The 23208-nt window shown below is 45.4% G+C and overlaps 9 non-coding genes and 1 pseudogene across 9 annotated transcripts; all 10 read left to right on the top strand.

The window, feature by feature from the left end:
* Nucleotides 1-919: 919 nt before the first annotated feature.
* On the top strand, nucleotides 920-1011 carry LOC141230018 (U2 spliceosomal RNA; annotated as a pseudogene).
* Nucleotides 1012-1807: 796 nt separating this feature from the next.
* On the top strand, nucleotides 1808-1990 carry LOC141229998 (U2 spliceosomal RNA). Its single transcript, XR_012296606.1, has one exon. It is a non-coding gene; the product is annotated as a U2 spliceosomal RNA (small nuclear RNA).
* A 1115-nt stretch (nucleotides 1991-3105) lies between these two features.
* Nucleotides 3106-3296, top strand: LOC141229794 (U2 spliceosomal RNA). The gene has a single exon (XR_012296415.1). It is a non-coding gene; the product is annotated as a U2 spliceosomal RNA (small nuclear RNA).
* A 1115-nt stretch (nucleotides 3297-4411) lies between these two features.
* Nucleotides 4412-4602, top strand: LOC141229915 (U2 spliceosomal RNA). The gene has a single exon (XR_012296532.1). It is a non-coding gene; the product is annotated as a U2 spliceosomal RNA (small nuclear RNA).
* Nucleotides 4603-5717: 1115 nt separating this feature from the next.
* On the top strand, nucleotides 5718-5908 carry LOC141229792 (U2 spliceosomal RNA). The gene has a single exon (XR_012296413.1). It is a non-coding gene; the product is annotated as a U2 spliceosomal RNA (small nuclear RNA).
* A 6387-nt stretch (nucleotides 5909-12295) lies between these two features.
* On the top strand, nucleotides 12296-12493 carry LOC141229954 (U2 spliceosomal RNA). Its single transcript, XR_012296569.1, has one exon. It is a non-coding gene; the product is annotated as a U2 spliceosomal RNA (small nuclear RNA).
* Nucleotides 12494-13602: 1109 nt separating this feature from the next.
* LOC141229791 (U2 spliceosomal RNA) lies at nucleotides 13603-13793 on the top strand. The gene has a single exon (XR_012296412.1). It is a non-coding gene; the product is annotated as a U2 spliceosomal RNA (small nuclear RNA).
* A 1112-nt stretch (nucleotides 13794-14905) lies between these two features.
* LOC141229790 (U2 spliceosomal RNA) lies at nucleotides 14906-15096 on the top strand. The gene has a single exon (XR_012296411.1). It is a non-coding gene; the product is annotated as a U2 spliceosomal RNA (small nuclear RNA).
* A 1109-nt stretch (nucleotides 15097-16205) lies between these two features.
* LOC141229937 (U2 spliceosomal RNA) lies at nucleotides 16206-16396 on the top strand. The gene has a single exon (XR_012296553.1). It is a non-coding gene; the product is annotated as a U2 spliceosomal RNA (small nuclear RNA).
* A 6561-nt stretch (nucleotides 16397-22957) lies between these two features.
* Nucleotides 22958-23148, top strand: LOC141229910 (U2 spliceosomal RNA). Its single transcript, XR_012296527.1, has one exon. It is a non-coding gene; the product is annotated as a U2 spliceosomal RNA (small nuclear RNA).
* Nucleotides 23149-23208: the final 60 nt, after the last annotated feature.

Genomic DNA, 23208 nt, shown 5'->3' with positions numbered 1-23208 from the left:
GTAATGTGATGCAATGCTATCTTTCTAGCTCTCCCTTTTTACTTCCTTTTGGATAAACAGACATATTAGGCAAGCATTTTGGAGCTTTCACCTAAATAACTACAGGTGGTGAGATAAGCTGCACAATATAATTGACCTTTCAGTATATTGTTGCACACACACCATCTATTTAGCAAATGCCCTTGTTATCAACAGCAGCCTTTTAAACTCACCTGAGCTAACAGGTATGTGCGCTGGTTACTCTGCTGCGCTTAAAATTTCTTTTTTGGTTTGCTACAATGCCTTTTCTGAAACGTTGTCTCCTTCTGCTGGAACACTGACTTCTTTCATTTAATGCCTGCAGACTATAAAAGAGAACCCAACCCAAAAAGTTTGGTTGATTAGTCTGTGGCATTCTGTTAAACTGTTGCTTATGGCGGTCTCTGTGAGCTTCTCAGCGACATTCAGCCAGCCAGGTATCCTGCCTGCAGTAGATGGAATGTGGCAATGGAACGCTGGCTGCGCGTGTCATAATAGGCTCTGAGCCTTTATATACCTGTGCACAGCAGCAGCCACCTTCAGTCTGCTGCTGGACAGCCAGCAGCAGCAGCAGCAGGAGAGGTATGTAATCAGGAGCCCTCCTGCTAAGGGTAGACAGCTGCTCGTTCCACCCCACCCCCCGCCTTAATTGGTTCTCCTCCCTTCCAACAGTGTTGAGGCGGGTGGGAACAGCAGGGGGTGAAGGTGCTGTGTTTAAAGAGGTGGAGTTATGCAGATCTAAAACGCGTGGATTGCAGCAGCAGCAAGCCGAAAAGTGCAGGCATGTAAGGGATCTAGAGGTTGACAACATGTCTTCTTAACGGGAGTCCAGGAGCTCATCTCCACAAATGGACTTTTCAGGATCCTTGGGTGGCTCCGTAGTTTGAAACCAATTCTGGTTATCGCTTCTCGGCCTTTTGGCTAAGATCAAGTGTAGTATCTTTCGAAAAGGCGGTTTTGGATGTTGGCCGCCCTAGTAGATTGATACATTATGCACACTGGGGTTTAGGCGCTTGTTAGTACGCCAGGTGGCTAATATAGTCATCTGGTGGAAAGCATGGCCCCCCAGGATCGACGCCATTGGGCCGGGGAAGATCGAAAGCCCGAAGTGTGAAGTGCCCCAGGAGTGGTGACCCTGGGGTGCCTCAAATCACTGGGATTGGGAACCCCACTTGAGTTTATGGCACATTTGCACTAGCACTTCAATATTTCTTTCTTCACACACACCCTTATTCCGGGCCTTCTGGCCTTAGGATGGGGAATTTTTCAATTCCCGGTCGAAGGTCCGGGCAGTATTATACTGTGAAACCTTCACTATTTATTAAATTTTTTTGTCACTGTGTGTCCACTTTTTCACGTGTGTCCACGTCCTTACTAGGATTTTGTCGGGATGCGGTTCCCTTACGGGTTCCTCTCTTGGCAGGTCTAGGGGGGGAGTGTGTGGCCATCAGGTTCCGCTCCCCCCTGAACCCCCCTGGCTCTCCTCTTTCTGGAGTAGAGCGTTGTTGGCTCCCCTCTTCCGGGAGGGGAGCACAGTCTTTGGCTCCCAGTGCCTTGCTCGGGTGAGAACTCGGGCAGGTGCTGGGGGTAAGATTGGGTCGCCTCTGGCTCCGGCTGGAGGTGGCTATTTGTCCCTGTTCCTCGCTGTGGCCTTCTGGCTCGGAGGGACGGGGAATGGTTTGGGGGACTCTTCTCCTTTTGGAGAGGGTTTCAAGAAGACCAGCATCCTAGTGCACTTTTTTTGTGGCACTTGTCACTTTTTTAAGCGCACTCGGGTTTTGTACACGAATTCGGGCTTTCGAAAAAAAAAAAAAAAAAATCTGTTCTTATCAGTTTAATATCTGATACGTCCCCTATCTGGGGACCATATATTAAATGGATTTTTAGAACAGGGAGATGGAAAAAGAGCTTGCTCTGTCCACTCCACGCATTGACTTGGTATTGCAGTATCTCCAGGACCGGTGCACCCCTTCTTTAATGCAGTTTCTAAAATCAGAAAGAATTGAATTCAATGTTTTTTGTTCATTTTGCTTGTTTGTCGGATTTTGGGATGGACTCTTTGGCTTTGCTTTTCTTCTCCTCATTGGATTTTTCATGTTCAAAGTTGCAGAAGCCAGATTACAAGCTCATTTTGGTTCAACTTCAGCAACTGTGCATTGCATTGCCATGTAATGTGATGCAATGCTATCTTTCTAGCTCTCCCTTTTTACTTCCTTTTGGATAAACAGACATATTAGGCAAGCATTTTGGAGCTTTCACCTAAATAACTACAGGTGGTGAGATAAGCTGCACAATATAATTGACCTTTCAGTATATTGTTGCACACACACCATCTATTTAGCAAATGCCCTTGTTATCAACAGCAGCCTTTTAAACTCACCTGAGCTAACAGGTATGTGCGCTGGTTACTCTGCTGCGCTTAAAATTTCTTTTTTGGTTTGCTACAATGCCTTTTCTGAAACGTTGTCTCCTTCTGCTGGAACACTGACTTCTTTCATTTAATGCCTGCAGACTATAAAAGAGAACCCAACCCAAAAAGTTTGGTTGATTAGTCTGTGGCATTCTGTTAAACTGTTGCTTATGGCGGTCTCTGTGAGCTTCTCAGCGACATTCAGCCAGCCAGGTATCCTGCCTGCAGTAGATGGAATGTGGCAATGGAACGCTGGCTGCGCGTGTCATAATAGGCTCTGAGCCTTTATATACCTGTGCACAGCAGCAGCCACCTTCAGTCTGCTGCTGGACAGCCAGCAGCAGCAGCAGCAGGAGAGGTATGTAATCAGGAGCCCTCCTGCTAAGGGTAGACAGCTGCTCGTTCCACCCCACCCCCCGCCTTAATTGGTTCTCCTCCCTTCCAACGGTGTTGAGGCGGGTGGGAACAGCAGGGGGTGAAGGTGCTGTGTTTAAAGAGGTGGAGTTATGCAGATCTAAAACGCGTGGATCGCAGCAGCAGCAAGCCGAAAAGTGCAGGCATGTAAGGGATCTAGAGGTTGACAACATGTCTTCTTAACGGGAGTCCAGGAGCTCATCTCCACAAATGGACTTTTCAGGATCCTTGGGTGGCTCCGTAGTTTGAAACCAATTCTGGTTATCGCTTCTCGGCCTTTTGGCTAAGATCAAGTGTAGTATCTGTTCTTATCAGTTTAATATCTGATACGTCCCCTATCTGGGGACCATATATTAAATGGATTTTTAGAACAGGGAGATGGAAAAAGAGCTTGCTCTGTCCACTCCACGCATTGACCTGGTATTGCAGTATCTCCAGGACCGGTGCACCCCTTCTTTAATGCAGTTTCTAAAATCAGAAAGAATTGAATTCAATGTTTTTTGTTCATTTTGCTTGTTTGTCGGATTTTGGGATGGACTCTTTGGCTTTGCTTTTCTTCTCCTCATTGGATTTTTCATGTTCAAAGTTGCAGAAGCCAGATTACAAGCTCATTTTGGTTCAACTTCAGCAACTGTGCATTGCATTGCCATGTAATGTGATGCAATGCTATCTTTCTAGCTCTCCCTTTTTACTTCCTTTTGGATAAACAGACATATTAGGCAAGCATTTTGGAGCTTTCACCTAAATAACTACAGGTGGTGAGATAAGCTGCACAATATAATTGACCTTTCAGTATATTGTTGCACACACACCATCTATTTAGCAAATGCCCTTGTTATCAACAGCAGCCTTTTAAACTCACCTGAGCTAACAGGTATGTGCGCTGGTTACTCTGCTGCGCTTAAAATTTCTTTTTTGGTTTGCTACAATGCCTTTTCTGAAACGTTGTCTCCTTCTGCTGGAACACTGACTTCTTTCATTTAATGCCTGCAGACTATAAAAGAGAACCCAACCCAAAAAGTTTGGTTGATTAGTCTGTGGCATTCTGTTAAACTGTTGCTTATGGCGGTCTCTGTGAGCTTCTCAGCGACATTCAGCCAGCCAGGTATCCTGCCTGCAGTAGATGGAATGTGGCAATGGAACGCTGGCTGCGCGTGTCATAATAGGCTCTGAGCCTTTATATACCTGTGCACAGCAGCAGCCACCTTCAGTCTGCTGCTGGACAGCCAGCAGCAGCAGCAGCAGGAGAGGTATGTAATCAGGAGCCCTCCTGCTAAGGGTAGACAGCTGCTCGTTCCACCCCAACCCCCGCCTTAATTGGTTCTCCTCCCTTCCAACGGTGTTGAGGCGGGTGGGAACAGCAGGGGGTGAAGGTGCTGTGTTTAAAGAGGTGGAGTTATGCAGATCTAAAACGCGTGGATTGCAGCAGCAGCAAGCCGAAAAGTGCAGGCATGTAAGGGATCTAGAGGTTGACAACATGTCTTCTTAATGGGAGTCCAGGAGCTCATCTCCACAAATGGACTTTTCAGGATCCTTGGGTGGCTCCGTAGTTTGAAACCAATTCTGGTTATCGCTTCTCGGCCTTTTGGCTAAGATCAAGTGTAGTATCTGTTCTTATCAGTTTAATATCTGATACGTCCCCTATCTGGGGACCATATATTAAATGGATTTTTAGAACAGGGAGATGGAAAAAGAGCTTGCTCTGTCCACTCCACACATTGACCTGGTATTGCAGTATCTCCAGGACCGGTGCACCCCTTCTTTAATGCAGTTTCTAAAATCAGAAAGAATTGAATTCAATGTTTTTTGTTCATTTTGCTTGTTTGTCGGATTTTGGGATGGACTCTTTGGCTTTGCTTTTCTTCTCCTCATTGGATTTTTCATGTTCAAAGTTGCAGAAGCCAGTTTACAAGCTCATTTTGGTTCAACTTCAGCAACTGTGCATTGCATTGCCATGTAATGTGATGCAATGCTATCTTTCTAGCTCTCCCTTTTTACTTCCTTTTGGATAAACAGACATATTAGGCAAGCATTTTGGAGCTTTCACCTAAATAACTACAGGTGGTGAGATAAGCTGCACAATATAATTGACCTTTCAGTATACTGATGCACACACACCATCTATTTAGCAAATGCCCTTGTTATCAACAGCAGCCTTTTAAACTCACCTGAGCTAACAGGTATGTGCGCTGGTTACTCTGCTGCGCTTAAAATTTCTTTTTTGGTTTGCTACAATGCCTTTTCTGAAACGTTGTCTCCTTCTGCTGGAACACTGACTTCTTTCATTTAATGCCTGCAGACTATAAAAGAGAACCCAACCCAAAAAGTTTGGTTGATTAGTCTGTGGCATTCTGTTAAACTGTTGCTTATGGCGGTCTCTGTGAGCTTCTCAGCGACATTCAGCCAGCCAGGTATCCTGCCTGCAGTAGATGGAATGTGGCAATGGAACGCTGGCTGCGCGTGTCATAATAGGCTCTGAGCCTTTATATACCTGTGCACAGCAGCAGCCACCTTCAGTCTGCTGCTGGACAGCCAGCAGCAGCAGCAGCAGGAGAGGTATGTAATCAGGAGCCCTCCTGCTAAGGGTAGACAGCTGCTCGTTCCACCCCACCCCCCGCCTTAATTGGTTCTCCTCCCTTCCAACGGTGTTGAGGCGGGTGGGAACAGCAGGGGGTGAAGGTGCTGTGTTTAAAGAGGTGGAGTTATGCAGATCTAAAACGCGTGGATTGCAGCAGCAGCAAGCCGAAAAGTGCAGGCATGTAAGGGATCTAGAGGTTGACAACATGTCTTCTTAACGGGAGTCCAGGAGCTCATCTCCACAAATGGACTTTTCAGGATCCTTGGGTGGCTCCGTAGTTTGAAACCAATTCTGGTTATCGCTTCTCGGCCTTTTGGCTAAGATCAAGTGTAGTATCTGTTCTTATCAGTTTAATATCTGATACGTCCCCTATCTGGGGACCATATATTAAATGGATTTTTAGAACAGGGAGATGGAAAAAGAGCTTGCTCTGTCCACTCCACGCATTGACCTGGTATTGCAGTATCTCCAGGACCGGTGCACCCCTTCTTTAATGCAGTTTCTAAAATCAGAAAGAATTGAATTCAATGTTTTTTGTTCATTTTGCTTGTTTGTCGGATTTTGGGATGGACTCTTTGGCTTTGCTTTTCTTCTCCTCATTGGATTTTTCATGTTCAAAGTTGCAGAAGCCAGATTACAAGCTCATTTTGGTTCAACTTCAGCAACTGTGCATTGCATTGCCATGTAATGTGATGCAATGCTATCTTTCTAGCTCTCCCTTTTTACTTCCTTTTGGATAAACAGACATATTAGGCAAGCATTTTGGAGCTTTCACCTAAATAACTACAGGTGGTGAGATAAGCTGCACAATATAATTGACCTTTCAGTATATTGTTGCACACACACCATCTATTTAGCAAATGCCCTTGTTATCAACAGCAGCCTTTTAAACTCACCTGAGCTAACAGGTATGTGCGCTGGTTACTCTGCTGCGCTTAAAATTTCTTTTTTGGTTTGCTACAATGCCTTTTCTGAAACGTTGTCTCCTTCTGCTGGAACACTGACTTCTTTCATTTAATGCCTGCAGACTATAAAAGAGAACCCAACCCAAAAAGTTTGGTTGATTAGTCTGTGGCATTCTGTTAAACTGTTGCTTATGGCGGTCTCTGTGAGCTTCTCAGCGACATTCAGCCAGCCAGGTATCCTGCCTGCAGTAGATGGAATGTGGCAATGGAACGCTGGCTGCGCGTGTCATAATAGGCTCTGAGCCTTTATATACCTGTGCACAGCAGCAGCCACCTTCAGTCTGCTGCTGGACAGCCAGCAGCAGCAGCAGCAGGAGAGGTATGTAATCAGGAGCCCTCCTGCTAAGGGTAGACAGCTGCTCGTTCCACCCCACCCCCCGCCTTAATTGGTTCTCCTCCCTTCCAACGGTGTTGAGGCGGGTGGGAACAGCAGGGGGTGAAGGTGCTGTGTTTAAAGAGGTGGAGTTATGCAGATCTAAAACGCGTGGATTGCAGCAGCAGCAAGTCGAAAAGTGCAGGCATGTAAGGGATCTAGAGGTTGACAACATGTCTTCTTAACGGGAGTCCAGGAGCTCATCTCCACAAATGGACTTTTCAGGATCCTTGGGTGGCTCCGTAGTTTGAAACCAATTCTGGTTATCGCTTCTCGGCCTTTTGGCTGAGACCAAGTGCTTCACAGCAGGAGGTTTCAGTTGAAGGGCACTCAGGTACCCCTCTCCTTGGCCTGGCAGGATCGTCCACTTCGGTGGGCTTCACCTGCCTGCTGCTATTAGGGAGAGGGATTAGTCCTAGGGTAACGGGCAGCGATCCCCCAGCCTTCAGGTGCTTTATCTCAAAGCTCTGAAGGCGCAGATTGCAGGCGGTTGCAATTTGCATTTTGTTGCGCCATACCATGGAGGTTGACCCCAACCTCGTGCCTCTATATGCGAGGCTTAAGAACACCATAAGGGTCCGCTTTACGGCTGGTGGTTCCGATATGCGGAATCTGGGATATGTAGTCCAGGATGTGCTTGAGAAACTGCTCCACGTCAGAACCAACGAAATCCTTTCTATCCAGGATTATCCTCGACGTGGAGATTATGATGTAACCTTTACTGGCGAAGGTATTTTCAAAGATGTTTTGTCCAGAGTTAAGTCGGTAGAAAATAGCCCTGGTCTAAAAGGGATTCAGATCATCGAGCACGTCCTGGATGAGGTAAAGATGGTGGTTGTGAAAATCTTCTCACCCTTCATAACAGCACCAGAGGTTATTTCCTTTTTGTCAGTTTATTTTAAAAGTGTGAAATTGATTGGGAAAGTGTTGAATGAGTTTAACATCTGGACCTCAAAATGGAAGTTTTTAGTAAAATGTGAAAGAGACCCTAAATTCCCTGGAGGTGTGAGACTTCCTCCAGCTCGATTTAAAATAGGGCAAACTAATGGGGATTTTTTTTTCTCAGGAATGCCACTTTTCTGTAGGTATTGTGGTCTCTATGGGCACTCTAAGGATAGTTGTGGTGCCACTTGTAGAAATTGTGCCAGTACTGAACATGACACAAAGGAGTGCCCAAATGAAAAAAAATGCTCTTTTTGTCGGACACCTGGTCATTTCTATTTTTCTTGCCCTCACAGGTTCAGAGAGGATGAACAAAAACAAAAGGAGAAGTCCAAGACATCCGGGAATGGACGGGCCAATCAGACCACCCCTCAGGAGGAGGAACAGCAACCTGGAGCCTCGGGAGGTGATAAGGGCGCTTCGACTAGTAACAATCCCTCCGAGTCAATGACAGGTAACTCACAGGAGCCCAGGAGCTGGCTGAAAGACCATAAGGAGGCTAAAAGGAAGGCTGAGAAAGATCATAAAGGGACGGTCGGTAAGGCCAAAAAAGAACGCCAAAAGGCTGACACCGAGCCCAAAATTCCCACTGGGTCTCACGAGAGCGAGGGCGGTACGTGGCATTTGGTGAGGTCTCATAATAAGAAAAAGAATGGTTCCGTGGAGGTGGCTAATAGGGAGGAGATGGATACATCCCCTCACGGGGGTGTAGACTCTGGAATCCCGAGGTCCCGGAGCTCTGCTGCCCCAGGTGGGGCCCCGAACCTGGCTGCCTCCGGGGACTCTGAGGCTCCGCCATGTGCGCAGCCTGCCCCTGTGTTACGACCCTCTGCGGGTCAGCAGGGGAGTGCGGAGCCTCTCGGAGACCCACCTGACGAGGACCTAAATGGTCAGCCTATGGAGACCCAGTGTAACCTTTCTCACAATATCCTTCCGAGCTACACCCCAGTAGCGTCGGGTCTTAATTTAAGTGAATGTTCCTTCTCCGATGATGAAGACTCTTTGATAACGGTGGATTCAGAAGAGGGCGTTGGTGAAAGTCCAAGTGGTCTGATCCGTCCATCGGATAGGTAAAGTCCAGTTTTTGTTTCTTCCTAACCATTTGTTATGATGGCTGACATTAGTGGTGTTTCCCTCAATGTGAGAGGCATAGGATCCAAGACCAGAAGAGCTACTGTTTTACATTTTTTAACCTGTTTTACAGCTTCTGTTTTCTTTTTACAAGAATGTCATATCCCTCATAAGATTTCTTACAAAAAATATAAGGAAGAGTGGAAACATGGTCCATCGGTCTGGTCTGGATCAAATGCAACCGGATCAGCCGGGGTAGCTATACTTTTTAAGGGAAATGTGTCTATTGATTTTATCCAAGATATTTTACCGGGTCGTATTCTTTTAGTTAAGGCTTTTATTGATGGGACAAGATGGCAGTTTTTAAATTTTTATGGGTCACCTGATAAAAATGAAAGGGCTGATATGCTGGAAATTTTACCTTTATTTATTAACATTTCAGAACCTTTTATCCTGGCAGGTGATTTTAATTGTATTTTAAAAGGCGAAAGCCGACGCTCCGGTTCCGTGAGTAGAAATTATGACAAAACGTCTGGAATGTTAAGCAATATTATAAATGATTGTAAATTAACTGATGTGTATAAAGAATGTAACAAGGATAGCCCTATAGACGCTGGTTTCACCTGGAGCAATTCTACATGTAGCTCCAGGATAGATTTTGTTTTAGGTTCAGAAAAAATACTGCCAGTGAAATGTGAAGTTTTAACTAATATTCTCTCAGATCACAAGGTTTTATCTTTTAGAGTGAGGATTAATGGAAAGAAGAAATGTGGTAAGAAATCTTGGAAATTGAATGTGTCCCTTTTAAAAGATCCACAAATTTTATCGGATTTTATTGAGTTTTATGTAAACTGTAGAAAAAGGAAAAACCCCAATATTTCTTTTAGCTCCTGGTGGGATAGAATGAAAATAAGCATTAAAGATTTCTTTATAAAGAAAAGCATACAAAAAGCTAAAGAAAAGTTTGAGATCTATAATTTTCTTAATATCAGGTTACAGACATTGTACAAATTCAAAGACAATGGTCTGGATGTAGGTAATGATATATTGAGTCTTAAAGGAGAAATTTCAAAGTGGTTGGAACAAAAAGGAAAAGAACTGATTTTTCGTTCAAAGGTAAAACACGTAGAAGAGGATGAGACTTGTTCCAGGTATTTTTTTAAGAAAAACAAACAGGCGAAAACAATAATTGATAACATAGATGGAGATAATAATATCAACGTTATATTGGATAAGGTAAATGTCTATTTTAATGATCTTTTTAATGTAAAAACTGTAGACCATGATTTAATACACACTTTCCTGGGGGAGATCAAGTCCACCCTAGATGCTGATGCCCAAAGTTTTTTATCCCAACCTCTATGTGAGGAAGAGATTTTAGAAACCATGAAGAGTTTTAAAAATGGTAAAGTGCCGGGCCCTGATGGTATCCCCATAGAGTTTTATATAAGTTTTTATGATATTTTAAAAGATGATTTGTTTAATTTGTTTTCCGAAGTTTTTAATAATAAGGTTTTACTCAACTCATGGAAGAAAGGTGAGGTATCACTACTATACAAAAAAGGTGACAAAACGGATCTTAAAAACTGGAGGCCGATAACTCTTTTAAATAGTGATTACAAAATTATGGCTAAGATCTGTGCAAATCGGTTGAAAAAAGTGATACATAAAGTAATTCATGCAAATCAGGTATGCGGGGTACCTGGGCGTAGTATCTGGGACAATTTAAACCTGGTGAAAGATTGTATTGAAGATGTAAAAACCAGAAAGACAAAGATGTCAATCCTAGCGGTGGATTTTGAGAAAGCTTTTGACCGCGTGTCTCATTTTTATCTTTTTAAAGTTTTAGAAAAAATGGGCATTCCGGGTGGGTTTTTATTGTCTCTTAAAGCTTTTTATAATGATTGTACGAGTAAGATTTTAGTTAATGGTTTTAAAACAAAAGAGGTAGTTTTAAAATCAGGGGTGAAGCAGGGTTGCCCTTTGTCCCCCCTGCTTTTTATATGTGCTATAGAACCCCTTTTATGTACAATACGCCAGGATAAGCAAATATGTGGAGTACCCTTACCCGGAGGGAACGGTCTACAAGTTAAAGTTGTAAGCTATATGGATGATGTAGCAGTGTTTGGATGTGATGTACCTTCAATACAAAAAACGATAAGCCAAATTCAGTCTTTTTGTACAGTTTCCGGTTTTAAAATTAATCTTACTAAATGTAATATTTTAAATGTCGGGGGAATGAGTTTACATGATGTACCAATTGCAGTTACAGATTCCATTACTATTTTAGGTGTTTCTTTTAATGAATCTAATAATGGTTTTAATAGCTGGGATGCGGCAGCACAGAAAATTAATCAGAAAATCTGCATGTGGAATATGAGAAAGCTGTCAATGGAAGGTAAAGTTCTGATTGTAAAAATGGTGATATTACCTATCCTGTTATATCTTAGTTTGGTGTTCCCCCCTCCTACAAATTTGTTGAAACGAATTACAAAAGTATGTTTTACCTTTTTTTGGGGCTCAAAAATGGAGAAACTCAAAAGAGAAATTGTGACAAAGCCAAAGGTTAAAGGTGGGAAAGATTTCCCTGTTTTAGATAAGTTTCTTTTAATACATTTTTTCTGTTTCTGTTTTAAAACCCTTTTTAAAGATAATTACCTTTCCTATTTTATGTGTTTTAACACTGGTTTTCTCATGAGAAGGTTTGGTTGGTTTGAAACGGTTTTATCCTTTCCTTATGCTTTTAACCTACCTGCACATTATGAGATTTTAAAGAAAATTATTCTTGATTTTAATTTGAATAAGAAACAGACAGGGGATCTATGTAACAGCAAGACACTACTCAAACAAATTAGTACTGATGTGACGTTGTGTGATATTGAACGTTATGATGATGACAAAACTGTACACATATGGAAAATGATTAACGCCCCTTATCTTTTTAATGTACAGAAAGACATGTCTTGGAGCTGCGCACACCACTGTCTTCCTTGCCGGGCATTCCAGTACAGAAGAGGTTTTGTGAGGTCTGCCATCTGCCCAAGAGAAGGTTGTCAAGAAGAAGAGACAGTGAAGCATCTTTTATGGACTTGTGCTTTTGCTAAAGAGTTCTGGAGAAGATTAATCCCCCTGCTGGAGAAAATGGTGGACCTCAAGGACTTTAATTTTGCATCAGTGTTATATGGTCTTCTGGAATGCCCAACAATGGACCAAAAAATAATGGCGTGGAAGACAGTGAATTGTGCCAAGATAGCGCTCTGGAATGCTAGAAATATTGCTGTTTTTAAACATGAAATGTTACCAGTAGATGATGTTTTAGCCTTTTGTAAAAGTGAAATGTACATATACTATTTATTGGACAGGAAAAAGAATGTAAAGTTGGCAGGCAAATGGCTTTTTAACCTATGGAATATTTGAAGTCTTGTAAAATTTGCTGTGATGGAATTTTTATTTTTCTTTGAAGTCCCGAAAGTGTAATGTGGATGTAATGGTTTTATTTCTGTAATTTGTTAAATTTTAAATAAACGGTTTTTATCCCCATGTGGGGGATAGCCAAATTAAAAAAAAAATCTGTTCTTATCAGTTTAATATCTGATACGTCCCCTATCTGGGGACCATATATTAAATGGATTTTTAGAACAGGGAGATGGAAAAAGAGCTTGCTCTGTCCACTCCACGCATTGACCTGGTATTGCAGTATCTCCAGGACCGGTGCACCCCTTCTTTAATGCAGTTTCTAAAATCAGAAAGTATTGAATTCAATGTTTTTTGTTCATTTTGCTTGTTTGTCGGATTTTGGGATGGACTCTTTGGCTTTGCTTTTCTTCTCCTCATTGGATTTTTCATGTTCAAAGTTGCAGAAGCCAGATGACAAGCTCATTTTGGTTCAACTTCAGCAACTGTGCATTGCATTGCCATGTAATGTAACGCAATGCTATCTTTCTAGCTCTCCCTCTTTACTTCCTTTTGGATAAACAGACATATTAGGCAAGCATTTTGGAGCTTTCACCTAAATAACTACAGGTGGTGAGATAAGCTGCACAATATAATTGACCTTTCAGTATATTGTTGCACACACACCATCTATTTAGCAAATGCCCTTGTTATCAACAGCAGCCTTTTAAACTCACCTGAGCTAACAGGTATGTGCGCTGGTTACTCTGCTGCGCTTAAAATTTCTTTTTTGGTTTGCTACAATGCCTTTTCTGAAACGTTGTCTCCCTCTGCTGGAACACTGACTTCTTTCAATTAATGCCTGCAGACTATAAAAGAGAACCCAACCCAAAAAGTTTGGTTGATTAGTCTGTGGCATTCTGTTAAACTGTTGCTTATGGCGGTCTCTGTGAGCTTCTCAGCGACATTCAGCCAGCCAGGTATCCTGCCTGCAGTAGATGGAATGTGACAATGGAACGCTGGCTGCGCGTGTCATAATAGGCTCTGAGCCTTTATATACCTGCGCACAGCAGCAGCCACCTTCAGTCTGCTGCTGGACAGCCAGCAGCAGCAGGAGAGGTAAGTAATCAGCAGCCCTCCTGCTAAGGGTAGACAGCTGCTCGTTCCACCCCACCCCCCGCCTTAATTGGTTCTCCTCCCTTCCAACGGTGTTGAGGCGGGTGGGAACAGCAGGGGGTGAGGGTGCTGTGTTTAAAGAGGTGGAGTTATGCAGATCTAAAACGCGTGGATTGCAGCAGCAGCAAGCCGAAAAGTGCAGGCATGTAAGGGATCTAGAGGTTGACAACATGTCTTCTTAACGGGAGTCCAGGAGCTCATCTCCACAAATGGACTCTTCAGGATCCTTGGGTGGCTCCGTAGTTCGAAACCAATTCTGGTTATCGCTTCTCGGCCTTTTGGCTAAGATCAAGTGTAGTATCTGTTCTTATCAGTTTAATATCTGATACGTCCCCTATCTGGGGACCATATATTAAATGGATTTTTAGAACAGGGAGATGGAAAAAGAGCTTGCTCTGTCCACTCCACGCATTGACCTGGTATTGCAGTATCTCCAGGACCGGTGCACCCCTTCTTTAATGCAGTTTCTAAAATCAGAAAGTATTGAATTCAATGTTTTTTGTTCATTTTGCTTGTTTGTCGGATTTTGGGATGGACTCTTTGGCTTTGCTTTTCTTCTCCTCATTGGATTTTTCATGTTCAAAGTTGCAGAAGCCAGATGACAAGCTCATTTTGGTTCAACTTCAGCAACTGTGCATTGCATTGCCATGTAATGTAACGCAATGCTATCTTTCTAGCTCTCCCTCTTTACTTCCTTTTGGATAAACAGACATATTAGGCAAGCATTTTGGAGCTTTCACCTAAATAACTACAGGTGGTGAGATAAGCTGCACAATATAATTGACCTTTCAGTATATTGTTGCACACACACCATCTATTTAGCAAATGCCCTTGTTATCAACAGCAGCCTTTTAAACTCACCTGAGCTAACAGGTATGTGCGCTGGTTACTCTGCTGCGCTTAAAATTTCTTTTTTGGTTTGCTACAATGCCTTTTCTGAAACGTTGTCTCCCTCTGCTGGAACACTGACTTCTTTCAATTAATGCCTGCAGACTATAAAAGAGAACCCAACCCAAAAAGTTTGGTTGATTAGTCTGTGGCATTCTGTTAAACTGTTGCTTATGGCGGTCTCTGTGAGCTTCTCAGCGACATTCAGCCAGCCAGGTATCCTGCCTGCAGTAGATGGAATGTGGCAATGGAACGCTGGCTGCGCGTGTCATAATAGGCTCTGAGCCTTTATATACCTGCGCACAGCAGCAGCCACCTTCAGTCTGCTGCTGGACAGCCAGCAGCAGCAGCAGGAGAGGTAAGTAATCAGCAGCCCTCCTGCTAAGGGTAGACAGCTGCTCGTTCCACCCCACCCCCCGCCTTAATTGGTTCTCCTCCCTTCCAATGGTGTTGAGGCGGGTGGGAACAGCAGGGGGTGAGGGTGCTGTGTTTAAAGAGGTGGAGTTATGCAGATCTAAAACGCGTGGATTGCAGCAGCAGCAAGCCGAAAAGTGCAGGCATGTAAGGGATCTAGAGGTTGACAACATGTCTTCTTAACGGGAGTCCAGGAGCTCATCTCCACAAATGGACTCTTCAGGATCCTTGGGTGGCTCCGTAGTTCGAAACCAATTCTGGTTATCGCTTCTCGGCCTTTTGGCTAAGATCAAGTGTAGTATCTGTTCTTATCAGTTTAATATCTGATACGTCCCCTATCTGGGGACCATATATTAAATGGATTTTTAGAACAGGGAGATGGAAAAAGAGCTTGCTCTGTCCACTCCACGCATTGACCTGGTATTGCAGTATCTCCAGGACCGGTGCACCCCTTCTTTAATGCAGTTTCTAAAATCAGAAAGTATTGAATTCAATGTTTTTTGTTCATTTTGCTTGTTTGTCGGATTTTGGGATGGACTCTTTGGCTTTGCTTTTCTTCTCCTCATTGGATTTTTCATGTTCAAAGTTGCAGAAGCCAGATGACAAGCTCATTTTGGTTCAACTTCAGCAACTGTGCATTGCATTGCCATGTAATGTAACGCAATGCTATCTTTCTAGCTCTCCCTCTTTACTTCCTTTTGGATAAACAGACATATTAGGCAAGCATTTTGGAGCTTTCACCTAAATAACTACAGGTGGTGAGATAAACTGCACAATATAATTGACCTTTCAGTATATTGTTGCACACACACCATCTATTTAGCAAATGTCCTTGTTATCAACAGCAGCCTTTTAAACTCACCTGAGCTAACAGGTATGTGCGCTGGTTACTCTGCTGCGCTTAAAATTTCTTTTTTGGTTTGCTACAATGCCTTTTCTGAAACGTTGTCTCCCTCTGCTGGAACACTGACTTCTTTCAATTAATGCCTGCAGACTATAAAAGAGAACCCAACCCAAAAAGTTTGGTTGATTAGTCTGTGGCATTCTGTTAAACTGTTGCTTATGGCGGTCTCTGTGAGCTTCTCAGTGACATTCAGCCAGCCAGGTATCCTGCCTGCAGTAGATGGAATGTGGCAATGGAACGCTGGCTGCGCGTGTGATAATAGGCTCTGAGCCTTTATATACCTGCGCACAGCAGCAGCCACCTTCAGTCTGCTGCTGGACAGCCAGCAGCAGCAGGAGAGGTAAGTAATCAGCAGCCCTCCTGCTAACGGTAGACAGCTGCTCGTTCCACCCCACCCCCCGCCTTAATTGGTTCTCCTCCCTTCCAACGGTGTTGAGGCGGGTGGGAACAGCAGGGGGTGAGGGTGCTGTGTTTAAAGAGGTGGAGTTATGCAGATCTAAAACGCGTGGATTGCAGCAGCAGCAAGCCGAAAAGTGCAGGCATGTAAGGGATCTAGAGGTTGACAACATGTCTTCTTAACGGGAGTCCAGGAGCTCATCTCCACAAATGGACTCTTCAGGATCCTTGGGTGGCTCCGTAGTTCGAAACCAATTCTGGTTATCGCTTCTCGGCCTTTTGGCTAAGATCAAGTGTAGTATCTGTTCTTATCAGTTTAATATCTGATACGTCCCCTATCTGCGGACCATATATTAAATGGATTTTTAGAACAGGGAGATGGAAAAAGAGCTTGCTCTGTCCACTCCACGCATTGACCTGGTATTGCAGTATCTCCAGGACCGGTGCACCCCTTCTTTAATGCAGTTTCTAAAATCAGAAAGTATTGAATTCAATGTTTTTTGTTCATTTTGCTTGTTTGTCGGATTTTGGGATGGACTCTTTGGCTTTGCTTTTCTTCTCCTCATTGGATTTTTCATGTTCAAAGTTGCAGAAGCCAGATGACAAGCTCATTTTGGTTCAACTTCAGCAACTGTGCATTGCATTGCCATGTAATGTAACGCAATGCTATCTTTCTAGCTCTCCCTCTTTACTTCCTTTTGGATAAACAGACATATTAGGCAAGCATTTTGGAGCTTTCACCTAAATAACTACAGGTGGTGAGATAAGCTGCACAATATAATTGACCTTTCAGTATATTGTTGCACACACACCATCTATTTAGCAAATGCCCTTGTTATCAACAGAAGCCTTTTAAACTCACCTGAGCTAACAGGTATGTGCGCTGGTTACTCTGCTGCGCTTAAAATTTCTTTTTTGGTTTGCTACAATGCCTTTTCTGAAACGTTGTCTCCCTCTGCTGGAACACTGACTTCTTTCAATTAATGCCTGCAGACTATAAAAGAGAACCCAACCCAAAAAGTTTGGTTGATTAGTCTGTGGCATTCTGTTAAACTGTTGCTTATGGCGGTCTCTGTGAGCTTCTCAGCGACATTCAGCCAGCCAGGTATCCTGCCTGCAGTAGATGGAATGTGGCAATGGAACGCTGGCTGCGCGTGTCATAATAGGCTCTGAGCCTTTATATACCTGCTGTCACGCTGTCACTGTATACTGGAGGTAGGGGGCCTAAGCTGACCCTAAGCTGGGGCCCTGACTAATCCCTCAACCTGGAGGTACTGTTAAAGGTACAGAGGTCCAGGCCGCCAGCGTAACCCCTACCTCCTGAAGATCCCTGCACCTCAGTAATCTAGTCCTGAGAAGGACCCCGATCACAACCAAAGGGAACAAGAAATAATATGCCCAAACACAGTATTTAGACGAACGAGACAGTACAAGGGAAAAACCAAAACCACCTTGCATACAAACAACTTCTCAACTACAACAGAGGGAAAACCAACGGGAAAGGAGATAAATGATAAAGCGAGGAAAGGGAAAAAACACTTCCAAATACACTTATCTCAGCAACTCCAAACACCACGATCCGCTCTGTCAGTCTGAATGAAATGCTTTCACCGACACCTCCCAAACAGACCAGCAGGTATATGAAGGAGTCTCACTACAGAAGTATTGATTGCAGCTGGGCGAGGCTGGACCTCATCTAGCCCAGAGAGAGAGAGAGAATTAACTCCCTCACTGCCGAGAAACACAAAGCACCAACAAGTCAGCTGCGAGAAGTCAGGCTGTGTACTCGTGACGATCTTCGTGGCAACACACCCGTGACAGTACCCCCCCTTCTACGAGGGGCCTCCGGACCCTCAGGGCCAGGTTTATTCGGGTGAGTCGTGTGGAAGGCCCGAACTAACCGGTCTGCGTTAATATCCGACGCAGGAACCCACATCCTCTCCTCAGGACCATACCCCTTCCAATGAACCAGGTACTGAAGGGACCGGCGATTAAAGCGTGAATCAATGACCCTCGATACCTGGAACTCCAAGTTACCATTGACAACCACTGGAGGGGGAGGTAAAAGTGACGGTACCACCGGCGCCACATACCTCTTAAGCAATGATCTGTGAAACACGTTGTGAATTTTAAACGTAGGGGGGAGGTCAAGATGGAATGCCACCGGATTAATAATAGAACTGATTCTGTACGGCCCGATGAACCTGGGACCCAGTTTCCAGGAGGGAACCTTAAGTTTTATATTCCTGGTAGACAACCATACCCGATCGTTCACACTTAGGTCCGGACCAGACACTCTCCTCCTATCAGCCATACGTTTGTATCGGTTCCCCATAGTATTCAGATTCTTCAGCACCCCTCTCCATACTGAAGCGAGTGATGAGGAAAATCGTTCCTCCTCAGGAACCCCCGAAGAGCCCCCCCCACTGAAAGTACAAAACTGGGGGTGAAAACCATATGCCCCAAAAAACGGGGACTTACCAGTGGACTCGCTCCGCCTATTATTAAGAGCAAACTCTGCCAGAGGTAAGAAAGAAGCCCAGTCCTCCTGGTTCTCTGACACAAAGCACCGGAGATATGTCTCCAAGCTCTGGTTCATACGTTCCGTCTGACCATTGGTCTGAGGATGAAAAGCCGATGAGAATGACAACTGCATCCCCCGCCGTGCACAAAACGCCTTCCAGAACTTAGACACAAACTGAGACCCCCGATCAGACACCACCTCGGAGGGTACCCCGTGAAGCCTCACAATCTCCCCAATGAACACCTGCGCAAGAGTTTTAGCATTAGGGAGAGCCGGAAGAGCGATAAAATGTGCCATCTTGCTGAACCTGTCCACTACAACGAGTATGACCGTTTTACCCGAAGACGGAGGGAGGTCCGTAATAAAGTCCATAGACAGATGAGTCCAAGGACGCGCCAGGATCTTCAAAGGTAAGAGGGCCCCAGACGGACGGGTATGTGAGGTCTTAGAGCGCACACAAACCCCACAGGACGCGACAAAAGTTACCACCTCCTTATGTAAATTAGGCCACCAAAACCGACGCGAGAGGAGATCCACAGTTGCTTTACTCCCCGGGTGTCCTGCAAAAACTGAGTTATGGTGTGCCTCGATCACCTTTTGTCGCAACTGATCTGGAACAAACAATCTCCCTGGAGGTCCAACAGGGGCGTCCCCCTGAGCCTCCAATACCTCCTCCTCCAGCTCAGAGCATACTGCCGAAACCACCACCCCCTCCTGAAGGATAGGAATCGGGTCGTCCGTATTCCCGGCCCCCGGGAAACTACGAGATAAGGCATCCGCCTTTACATTTTTTGACCCAGGACGATATGTAACGACAAAATTAAACCTGGTAAAAAACAATGACCACCTAGCTTGTCTGGGATTCAGACGTTTCGCGGACTCCAGATATAGCAGGTTCTTGTGATCGGTGATGACGGTGACCGGATGAACTGCCCCCTCCAGAAAATGGCGCCACTCCTCAAAAGCTAACTTAATGGCCAAGAGTTCCCTATTGCCGACATCGTAATTCCTCTCCGCGGACGACAATTTTTTAGAGAAAAAGGCGCACGGATGCCACTTACCAGGGGACGAACCCTGTGACAATACTGCTCCCACCCCTACCTCGGAAGCGTCTACCTCTACAATGAATGTCTGAGACGCATCAGGTTGAATGAGTATGGGCGCCGAGGCAAAACATTTTTTCAAAGAGGAGAATGCTTGACAAGCCTTGTCAGACCACCTAGAAAAATCCGTCCCCTTTTTAGTCATGTCAGTGAGAGGCTTAACCATGGACGAGAAATTACGAATGAACTTTCGGTAATAATTAGCAAACCCCAGGAAACGTTGTAGTGCCTTAAGATTCTCTCTCCGATCCCACTCAAGAACTGCCCGCACTTTCCCAGGGTCCATACGAAAACCGGACGCTGAAACCAGAAAACCTAAAAACTGGAGTTCCTGTACGGCGAACACACACTTTTCCCACTTGGCATACAGCTTATTATCCCGCAAGATCTGTAACACCTGCCTAACGTGCTCCTGATGAGACACCAGATCCGGCGAGTAAATTAGGATATCATCCAGATATATGACAACAAACTGTCCCACCAAGCGGCGAAAAATGTCATTAACAAAGTGTTGGAACACCGCCGGGGCATTAGTCAGACCGAATGGCATGACAAGGTTCTCATAATGCCCCTCCGGAGTGTTAAACGCCGTCTTCCACTCATCCCCCTCCTTCATCCTAATCAGATTGTACGCCCCCCTGAGATCCAACTTAGAGAACCATTTGGCGCCCACGATCTGATTAAAGAGATCGGGAATAAGTGGGAGCGGATACGGATCTCGGACCGTAATCCGATTAAGTTCACGGAAATCCAGGCAAGGGCGTAGGCCTCCATCTTTCTTCTTAACAAAGAAGAACCCCGCAGCCACTGGTGAAGATGAAGGTCTAATATGCCCCTTAGCCAGACTTTCTGAGATATAATCCTTCATGGCCTGCCTCTCAGGACCAGAAAGGTTATACAACCTAGCTTTAGGTAACTTGGCCTCAGGGAGCAATTTTACAGAACAGTCATACACGCGATGAGGAGGTAGTTCCTGACACCCTTTCTCCGAGAATACATCCTCAAAGTCCGCCAGAAATGGAGGTAAGACCCAAGGAGTAACCGCACCAATGACCGTGTTCATGCAGTTTTTATTACAGAATTTACTCCATTGGCTTATCTCCCTGGTTTGCCAATTAATAACCGGGTTATGCTTAGCTAACCAAGGAAGGCCCAACACAATAGGAGTGGGAAGACCCTCCAACACGTAGCAAGACAACAGTTCTTTATGTATTGCCCCCACTTGAAGTTTTACGTCATGCACAACTTGCAAAAAACTTCCCTGCCCGAGAGGCCTGGCATCGATCGAGAATATGGGGATGGGTTTAGCCAACTCACTCAACCGCATACCTTGAACCCGGGCAAACCGAGCATCAACCAGATTAGCCCCGGCCCCACTATCCAGAAGAACAGATATCCTCTCAGTTCTCGTACCCACCACCACCTCCGCCGGTACGAGAAACTGAGACGAACCTAGGGACGAAATACCTACTCCCAGATTGCCGTCCACCACACAACCTGGGATCAACAGTTTTCCGACGACTCTTCACTCTGCAAGGGACGGGATGGACACCCCCCAATAAAATGTCCCTTTCTCCCGCAGAAGAAACACCTTCCTGCCTTATGGCGCACCACCGGTCCCCTCCCCCGAAATGATGTCCCTCCTAATTGCATAGGCTCCTCTGGACTGACCAGGGGAACCACCATATGAGGGGACCTTGTAGGAGGTGGAGTCATCACAGGGGGTAGAGTTATCCCGCACCTCCCCCGAAGCCGTCTGTCCACGCGAATAGCAAGGGCCATAGCGGCTTCCAGAGACACGGGAGAGTCATACTGTGCCAACACATCCTGTAATTTGTCGGATAAACCATGACAAAACTGGCTCCTAAGAGCCGGGTCATTCCACTGGGTGTCCGTGGCCCACCTACGGAACTCCGAACAGAATTCCTCCGCCGGACGATCTCCCTGCTGGATCCTACGTAACTTAGACTCAGCAAGGGAGAACCGATCTGGGTCATCATATACGAGTCCCAGGGCAGCGAAAAACCTATCCACTGACTGGAGAGCCGGGGAACCCGGGGGAAGAGAGAACGCCCAAGATTGTGGGTCCCCTTGTAGGAGCGAGATGACAATTCCCACCCTTTGTTCTTCACTCCCCGATGACCGAGGCCGCAGCCGAAAGTACAATTTACATGCCTCCCGGAAAACAAAAAACTTGTCCCGCCCCCCAGTGAACCTATCAGGGAGAGCTACTTTAGGTTCTGGTCCGGCTTGCTCCTGAGGATGCCAAACCTTGGACCTAACGTCCGCCAGCTCCATGGACAAACTCTGCAATTGCCGAGCTAGACCGGCTACTGGATCCATAGTAGCTGGAGAAAAACTAAGTGGGTCGGTGAAAATGTCACGCTGTCACTGTATACTGGAGGTAGGGGGCCTAAGCTGACCCTAAGCTGGGGCCCTGACTAATCCCTCAACCTGGAGGTACTGTTAAAGGTACAGAGGTCCAGGCCGCCAGCGTAACCCCTACCTCCTGAAGATCCCTGCACCTCAGTAATCTAGTCCTGAGAAGGACCCCGATCACAACCAAAGGGAACAAGAAATAATATGCCCAAACACAGTATTTAGACGAACGAGACAGTACAGGGGAAAAACCAAAACCACCTTGCATACAAACAACTTCTCAACTACAACAGAGGGAAAACCAACGGGAAAGGAGATAAATGATAAAGCGAGGAAAGGGAAAAAACACTTCCAAATACACTTATCTCAGCAACTCCAAACACCACGATCCGCTCTGTCAGTCTGAATGAAATGCTTTCACCGACACCTCCCAAACAGACCAGCAGGTATATGAAGGAGTCTCACTACAGAAGTATTGATTGCAGCTGGGCGAGGCTGGACCTCATCTAGCCCAGAGAGAGAGAGAGAATTAACTCCCTCACTGCCGAGAAACACAAAGCACCAACAAGTCAGCTGCGAGAAGTCAGGCTGTGTACTCGTGACGATCTTCGTGGCAACACACCCGTGACACCTGCGCACAGCAGCAGCCACCTTCAGTCTGCTGCTGGACAGCCAGCAGCAGCAGGAGAGGTAAGTAATCAGCAGCCCTCCTGCTAAGGGTAGACAGCTGCTCGTTCCACCCCACCCCCCGCCTTAATTGGTTCTCCTTCCTTCCAACGGTGTTGAGGCGGGTGGGAACAGCAGGGGGTGAGGGTGCTGTGTTTAAAGAGGTGGAGTTATGCAGATCTAAAACGCGTGGATTGCAGCAGCAGCAAGCCGAAAAGTGCAGGCATGTAAGGGATCTAGAGGTTGACAACATGTCTTCTTAACGGGAGTCCAGGAGCTCATCTCCACAAATGGACTCTTCAGGATCCTTGGGTGGCTCCGTAGTTCGAAACCAATTCTGGTTATCGCTTCTCGGCCTTTTGGCTAAGATCAAGTGTAGTATCTGTTCTTATCAGTTTAATATCTGATACGTCCCCTATCTGGGGACCATATATTAAATGGATTTTTAGAACAGGGAGATGGAAAAAGAGCTTGCTCTGTCCACTCCACGCATTGACCTGGTATTGCAGTATGTCCAGGACCGGTGCACCCCTTCTTTAATGCAGTTTCTAAAATCAGAAAGTATTGAATTCAATGTTTTTTGTTCATTTTGCT

This window comes from Phyllobates terribilis, unplaced genomic scaffold, assembly GCF_046119375.1.
Source record: "Phyllobates terribilis strain yellow unplaced genomic scaffold, ASM4611937v1 Scaffold_488__1_contigs__length_1352022, whole genome shotgun sequence".
Lineage (NCBI taxonomy): Eukaryota > Metazoa > Chordata > Amphibia > Anura > Dendrobatidae > Phyllobates > Phyllobates terribilis.
The sequence above is the reverse complement of the archived record's forward strand: the minus strand, read 5'-3'. Positions and strand labels throughout refer to the sequence as shown.